The sequence below is a fragment of the Fukomys damarensis genome, unplaced genomic scaffold (assembly GCF_012274545.1).
Source record: "Fukomys damarensis isolate Sample0158 unplaced genomic scaffold, DMR_v1.0_HiC HiC_scaffold_73626, whole genome shotgun sequence".
NCBI classification, from domain to species: domain Eukaryota; kingdom Metazoa; phylum Chordata; class Mammalia; order Rodentia; family Bathyergidae; genus Fukomys; species Fukomys damarensis.
In genome coordinates this window covers 8,854-17,706 of record NW_022974538.1, presented here as the reverse complement: position 1 = coordinate 17,706, position 8,853 = coordinate 8,854, and positions in this window count along the sequence as shown.

Below are 8,853 nucleotides of genomic sequence, written 5' to 3'. Positions count from 1 at the left end.
ACCAGGCCCCCTTGCATGACATCCTGAGTCATTCTACACATCGGTAGAGGCACCTCTAATCATCACAGGGGACAGGGCAGTGGGGGTTTGTGTACATACATACTTGGTCCTATTTGCCCTTTAGGCTGGCATCTTCATGGGGTCCAAACCAGGAAGAGATTTCAATTCATCTACATTCTTGTTTAGAGAGTTCAGGAGAAGTACATGTTCCAGGCAAACAGAGCCCTGGGGGTGCCAACCCTTCCCTGGGGCTAAGGAGTTTTCTCTGGGGTTCCTGGGGGAGAGGGGTTGTACCTAGCCATCTGTGGAGTGTTCAGAACTTCTCCTGTGATGCTCCAGATAGCTTTTCTGGCCTCAGACGCACTGCGCCAGTGCTAGAAAGAATGCTCCAGAGGTCCAAATGTGGGGCGACTAGGGTTCTCATAAAGCCTCTCATGTCCAAGTGCTGTGCCTGGCACACAGTAAATACTTAGCACCTGCACTGCATTATCTACCAGGGCTTGCCAGCAAGGAGCCTTCACCGGGGATACAGCCCAGGGATATTGAATCTGCCCCTCAGACTACATTGTTCCGAACCAGGGACTTCTCTCTCTCTCTCTCTCTCTCTCTCTCTCAACACACACTCACACTCACACACACTCACACACCCCGACACTATCCATAATAGGAACTCGTCTGCTCTTAATTTGGATGTTAGCAACCACCACCTGCCTTAGGCTCTGCTTGTTCTGGAAGCACATTTATCTGCCCAACTCGCAGTACGCTAGCTCTTTTTGCCAACTCCCTCCTCACTAAGGGTTCCTCCACAAACATTCCTTCATGCTACCTAAGGTAGATATTATGTCTTTGTACGTCCCTGGACAAGTCCCGTCCCTTTTCCAAGCTTCTGTTCTGTTGCCCTGAAAGTCAAGTGAAGCACTTTGGCTCCAATTTGCCAGAATTTTCTAGCACAGAATCCTGTGGCGGGGGAGGGGGGTGAGGTAAGGATTTCAATAGCTTTTTATGTTCCATCACAGGCATCAGAAACCCTGTGCCAGCCCAGATATTCCCTGTTACCCTAGAATACAGGTCCTTGGAAAGAAAAGCATGAGTATTTTCTAGTTAACATCCCTGTGTGCTCCTGCTGTGACAGAGTCTTTGTGACTTTCCTCTCTTCTCAGGACCTTGGTGTTCACTGATGTAAAATGTAGGGGTGGGCTCAGACTGGTTTGACCCTCACAGCCTAGGAACTGAGAAGAGGCTGGAGCTGTGGAGCTCACGACATTCTCCTAAGTTCCAACATGGACTAGAGGAACCTATGTCAGGTCATGCTACACACTTGGACCATCAACAGGGCTGGGTGCCAGGGGTGAGGCTGGTCCTGAGTAGGCTGACCTGAAGCAAAATGACTCGAGGTCTGTCTGCAAAGAAAATGTTGTTCTCGTCTTGGCGTGCGTGGCATAGACTTTCTTTATTCAGACCAGTGAACGAAGGGAATCGTTGTGTTTGATTAGAGATAGGCTGTGAGAGGGCACACCTCACTGGGGAAAGAGAGGGCTTGGTAGGTCCTTTGCGTCTATGAAATGATCCCGTGGGTTGTGAAGGAGAAGGAGAGACTGACTATTGGTCTGACCCAAAGGGGTGGCTCTGATGATGGATTCTCACACCCAGAATGAAGGTAGAGGGACCTTCGCGGGGATAGCCAACAACAAACCACACTATAATGGCATGTTTTCAGTGTCAGGAAGGAGGAGAAAGAAGTATGTGGCACCACCCTGGGCGCTAAGCGGGGCCTTCTGCTTTGCAGGATGGGCAACTCTAATGCCTTGGTGTGCCCAGGGGAGAGCAAACACTTAAGGATTCACTCTCACAAGAGGCTGGGCCTCCTTTCTTGTGTCGCTTACACCAAGAACTGCGCTTGCCTGTGACACAAGTGTGAGGCTCAGTCTCCAGGGCTTCCCTTCCCTTCACCTGAACCTGCTTGGGAGTAGGGAAGCCCACTAGGCCCCTCCTCATCAAGAGGAGGACTTCACAGACTCTTCAGCATGCCTTCGGCACATATGTCCTCCTGCTTGCAGTGAGAGGGAGGAAAAAGGCTGTACAATCCTGTACAACCAGGTGAAGATCTCACGTTAGAATTCTGGGCCAATTCACCCCTCTGAGCTGCACTGGCCTAAAAAGTGTAGTAGAGTCACCATGACCATCTCACAAAACTCCCATGACAATTAAATGCAACAGCTCAAATATATACTCAAAGTAAAGTGCCCACTGTTTGTTTCCAAAAGGAAAAGTGAGAGAGGGGTGACAACACCTGTGATGCAAATCACAGGGAAAGGATTGTATTAGAAACTACAGAGTACTCCTACAAACCAGATGTGGTAGGAAAACTGGCAAAGGACACTATCCAAAGAGGCTGTGAGCATAAAATAAGGTGTGCCAATTTATAAGCAATCCAGGAAAGTAAGGCGAAATAAAACCACAACGACAGAGACCAAAAAGACCAAGTGATGTCAAAGATGCGGGGCAAATGGAATGCTTCTGTGTGTCAGTGGTCCTGCATGATGGTGCAACAAGTTTGGAAAACTATTTAGCCTTTCCAGCTCATTTTGAAGAAATGTATGTCATGAGCTAAGGGTTTGAACATGGTTCATCTCCTCTGAAACTCATGTCAAAATTTAATTGCCACGTGGTAGTGTTGGGAGGTGGGACCTGTAAGAGGTCACCAAGAAAAATCGGTGCCTTTCTTTCACTAGCAGATTATCACAAAATGAGGCAGCTCGTTGTATTTTATCCCCTCTACATGTGCTCCTTTGTCTTTCCAAACGCGTCATAAAGCAGTACAATGCCCTCATTAGATGGGGCCACACAATGTTGGACTTCGTAGCCTCCTGGATCGTGAGAGAAAATCAACCTTTTTCCTTCAGAAATTACCTGGTCTCAGGTATTCTGTTATGACAACAGAACCTGAACGGACAAAAAGAATTGGTGACAGCAGACCAGTGAGGACTGCCCAGCCACAGAGGGAGCTCACTGCTCCCCCACCTCCAGCACCTGGGGCCTTCATCAGAGCAGAATGGTGAGGACTGCCCAGCTGCATGGGCACCTCTGCAGCACTCCTGCTTCCCCCACCCCCACCCCCCATGCTCTTCGGCTTCCTGGTTGTGCTGGTACCTGGGTCCACACTGCAGAGGCACGGGTGGTCATAAAGGCCATTGTACTGAGCTCCGGAAGATAGAATGGAAGTGAACAACTGCAATAAAGGCACATTAGGCATCTGTAGTTGCTAAGTTGGAGGGATCACAACCTTCCATCAGAAGGTGGACGATCTTCAGGGGAAGGGCAGCTGGAACCTCCAGTAGAACCTTGCAGAGTTCAACCCTGCAGGAGGTCAGGGAGCTCAACTTGGGCCTTGCAGCCAGAATTCAGCCTGAATCTCGGGGGTCTGCTGTTGGCTAGCTGAGACTAATTGACTTAGTTCTGCACACTGCTGCCCACATTGTCTATTGTGACAGCAGAGATATATCCCAAAAGAGTCTCTTCAAAAACTTTTTCTTTCTTTTCCTCTTATTTTTCATTTTTACTTTTAAAATTTTATTTTCCCCATTCTGTAAATTCTTCCGTTTTTCTTTCTTATGTTCCCCCACTCAGTCCCTTGATCCCCTTCATTATTCTGTATCTCCCCTTTTGTCCCTGTTCCCACCCTATTTTGGATTTCTTCTTTCTTTTTCTTTTCTTCTCTCTTTTAACTTCACTCAATTGTCATTAATTTCAAAGGAAAGTGAGTACAGCGTATAGCTTCCCTATTGATGTTAAGTTGTTCTATTCTTGTCCTTGTTCTTGCACTCTCTTTCCCTCTTATCGTCAATAGTTTCCTAGAGTTTTCATGACCATCCTGTGTCCTCTGGCTTCACTTGAAACCTTCGCTTATTCTTTTACCTATCTATTCCTCTCCTCCGAACTCCTTCTAACTCCCCATCCTGAAGGGTAAATTTACTATATTGAAGAGTTTATTCACTATAAACATATTTTGGGCTGGCCCGTGATTTTGATTTAATTCGCAAGGTTAAAGGTGATAGATTAATGACTACAGCAAATGGTCAATTTCTAGGCCATGCTTGTTGCTATTGTGTTGCTGATTGTATCAATTGGGCTAGAGGGTTGTGATTGATTTAATGAGTTGTCCTTTCTGATATTATGGAAATAAGAGTGTCTCTGAGTGATTACAGACTCAAAACTTAAGGGGCAGCTATATCAGGAAGATCAAAGCACTAACGCAGGAATTAAACGAAGGACAGCCCAACAACAGCGACGACAACAACAAAAACAAAACAAGAAAACATTTACTCAAGGCACAAATACAGATATCCAGCTCACTGATGGCAAATTCTAGGGAAAACGAGGTGGAAAATTCTGACAATCAAGCACCAGAACACCCTGAACTCATAACACAGGAAGTAACAAAACAGATCAATCAGGCTCCAGAAAAATTCAAAACAGAAATAATTTCCCAGATAACTACAGAGATGGTGAGCACAGTGCAAGATATCATTAGAGACACTAAACAGAAACAGATTTTTCAGAGAAATACATGAGTTCAGGACCGTGATAGAAGCCATGAATGCCCAGCATAGGGAAGAAATGGAAACCATGAATGCCCAACATAGAAATAGAATCCATAAAACAGATATCCAGGAGATTAACAACTACTGAAAGCATTCACAGCAGAACGAATGAACGTGAAGGTAGAATTTCAGATGCAGAACGTAGGATAGCTGTCAGTGACCATGAAAAGAGAGATGTCTTAAAAACAGCAAGGGATCATGAGAAATCGATCCAACAACTCCTAGATGATGCAAAGAAGAATAACATAAGGCTGATAGGAATCCATTAAGTAGCAGGAGAAAGTACAAACGATTTTTAAAAAATGGTTCACATAATTAATGACAGAAAAGTTCCCAAACAGAGGGGAAGAATTTGACATACAGATTAGAGAGGCATATAGGACTCCGATTAGCCATGATTAAAAAAATAAAAATCTCCACCTAGACATGTAATAGTCAAGACCCTGGAACCCCAAAAGAAGAACAAAATGCTGAAAGCAGTTAGAGAAAAGAAACAAATCACGTGCAAAGGAAAGCCCATCAGAATCACAGCAGACTTTTCAACGCAAACCCTCAGGTTAAGGAAAACCTGAAGTGAGGTTTTTCAAGCCCTAAGAGAAAATAATCTCCAACCTAGACTGATGCATCCTGCAAAACTCTCTTTTAAAATGGATGGATGGGGAAATAAGGTACTTCCATCACAAAGAACACCTGAGAAATGTCATGAATACCAAACCAGGGCTACAAACAATTCTAAACAATATCCCCGAAAGAAACAGTGAAGGTCACAACACCATGAGGCCCAACAGAGCAAATCAATTAGGCAAGGCAAGAAACTAAAGGGAGAGGGGGAAACATTATAAAGAGCCAACAACAGGACAATAACATGACAATGATAAGTTAATACATAACAACTATAAGCATCAATGTCAATGACCTCATTTCACCAATCAAAGGAAATAGACTGGCAGAATGGATTAAGAAGCAAAATCCAACAATGTGCTGTATACAAGAAGCATACCTAGTTCAAAAAGAAACTCATAGACTGAAAGTGAAAGGATGGAAAAGAGTTCTCCATGCAACAGGAGCCAAGAAAAAAGAATGGGTAGGTACCTTATTTGCAGAGAAAATAAATTTTAAACCAAAGCTGATTAAGAGAGGCAAAGAAGGCCACTGCATCCTTGTGAAAAGAACAATCCAGGAGGAACAGATGACAATCATGCATATATATGCACCAAATATTAGTGCCCCGACTGTATAAAACAAATAATAAGGGGCATGAAAAACTATATAAGCACTAATACAATTGTATTTGGGGCCCTAAATACCCCACTCTCACAAATAGACAGATCATCGAGACAAAATACTAGAACTGAACCAAGCTTCTGAACAAATGGACTTAATAGACGTCTAAGGCATGTTCCACCCCACAAAATCAGAACATACGTTCTTTTTGCTTGCACATGGGTTATTCTCCAAAATAGACCACACGCTAGCTCATAGAACATGTTTAAATTAAGGCAAAGGAATCGAAGTCATCCCATGTATATTATCAGACCGTAGTGCAATTAAGCTGGAGGTCAAAAGCATACAAAACCACAAGAACGTCACAGACATGTGGACATTGAACAACACTCTCCTAAATAATCAATAAGTCACAGAGGAGATTAAAGAAGAAATTAGTCAGTTTTTAATACTAAATGATAATGTCAATACAACATACGAGAATCTATGAAACACCAAGAAAGCAGTTCTATGTGGAAAATTCATAGCAGCGAATGCCCAATGTAGAAAAACAGAGCGAGCTCAAATAAACAACCCAATGATGAACCATAGGTTCCTAGGAAAAGAAGAGCAGGAAAAACTCGAAGCTCAAAGAAGGGAGGAAATTATAAAATCAGAGCAGAAATCGATGCAGTGGAGACTAAGAGAATGATACAAAACATCAGAATTGAAGAGTTGGTTTTTCCAAAGAATAAATAAAATCAATAAACCCTTAGCCAGGCTTGTCAGAAAAAAAAAAAAAAAAAAAAAAAAAAAAGGAAAGAAAAGGCTCACATCAATGTAATTAGGAACATTAAGAAAAGGTGAAGTCACAACAGACACAGGAGAAATCCAGAGGATCATCAATATCTAATTTGAGGACCTGTACTCTAACAAAATGGAAAACACAGAAGAAACTGATAGATTCTTAGACACATATGAATAACCAGAGTTGAACAAAGAAGACCTAAAACTTCTAGACGCCCCGATTACAATCAGTGAAATTGAAAATGTAATAAAACATTTGTCAGCAAAGAAAGCGCAGGCCCTGATGGCTTCACTGCTGAATTCTACGAGACATTTAGAGAAGAATTGCTGCCACTACTCTTCAAACTATTCAATGAAGTTGAAAGGGAAGCAATACTTCCAAATTCATTCCTGGAAGCAAGTGTTACTTTGATTCCGAAACCAGGGAAAGACCCAACCAAGAAAGGGAACTACAGGCAAATCCCCCTAATGAACATAGGTGCAGAAATCCTCAATAAGATACTGGCAATCAAAATACAGAGGGACATCAAGAAGATCATACGCCCTGACCAAATCGGATTTATCCCAGGGATGCAAGGATGGTTCAACATACATAAAGCAATAAATGTAATACACTATATTAACAGAGTCAAGGATAAAAACCATATGATCATCTCTATAGATGCAGAAAAAGCATTTGACAAAATTCAACAACGATTCGTGATAAAAAAAAAAACCTGCAGAAAATCGGAATAGGTGGTATTTATCTCATCCTGATATAGGCTATCTCTAAGAAACCAATGACCAACATCATGCTGAATGGCCAAAAACTGAAAACCTTCATGCTAAAATCAGGAACGAGACAAGGATTTCCACTATCTCCACTCCTGGTCAATAAGGCCTGGAAACATTAGCCACAGCAATTAGACATGAGAAAGAAATTAAATCAATAAAGATAGGCAAGTAAGAAGTTGAACTGTCAATTATTTGCTGACCATATGATACTCTACATAGAAGACCCAAAATGCCCTACCAATAGACTTGATTGACACTTTCAGCAGACTAGCTGGATACAAGGTCAACACTCGAAAATCAATAGCCTTCTTGTACACAAATAACAGACTCACTGAGAGAGAAATGAGAGAAACAATTCCTTTCACAATAGCATCCAAAAAATGACGTGTCTAGGAATCAATCGAATGAAAGAAGCAAAACACCTCTACACTGAAAACTACAGCACTCTGAAAAAAGAGACGGAGGAGGATATAAGAAAATGGAAAGGTGTCCCCTGCTCCTGGGTAGGAAGACTCAACATAGTGAAAATGGCCATACTACCAAAACTGCTATACAGATTCAATGCAATCCGCCTTGAAATTCCAACAGTATATTTCACAGAACTAGAGAAAATAATCCAAAATTTTATTTGGAACCAGAAGAGACCTAGAATAGCAAAAGCAATTCCTAGGCAACAGAGACATGACAGGGGATATCACAACCCCTAACTTAAAACTATGCTACAAAGCCAGTGTGATATAAACAGCACGGTTCTGACAAAGAAAAAGACCCAAGGATCAGTGCAATAGATTGGAAGATACGGAAACAACTCCAGATGTACTCATCTACCTCATCTTTGACAATGGAGCCAACCATCCTCAGTGGAGAAAGCATACCCTCTTTAATAAATTGTGTTGGAAACACTGGATTTCAACCTGCCAAAGATTAAAACTAGACCCTTATCTTTCATCACGCACTAAACTAAAATCCAAGTGGATTAAAGTTCTAAATATTAAAACAGAAACACTAAACTTGCCGGAAGATAAGTTAGGTAGAACTCTCGAAGACACTGGCATAGGAAAAGACTTTATGAACAAATCCTCAGTAGCACAGGAACTAGCACAAACAATCAACAACTGGGATTTCATCTTAAACAAGCTTCTGTACTGCAAGATAAACCACCAACAGAGCTAAGAGACAACCTACGGTGCGGGGAAAAAATTTTTACCACCTGCTCCTCAGACCAAGGACTATTATCTAGAATATATAAAGATTAAAAAAAAAATCAGGCCCGCCCCCCAAATATAAGGACTCGATTCAAAAATGGGCATCTGAAATGAAAAGAAATTTCTCAGACAAAGAAGTAAAAGCAGCAAACAAACACACAAAAACGCTCCTCATCACTGGTCATTTGAGAGATGAGAAATGCGGATGAAAGCAACACTGAGATTCCACCTCACCCATGAAAGAATAGCTGCTATCGAGAAAT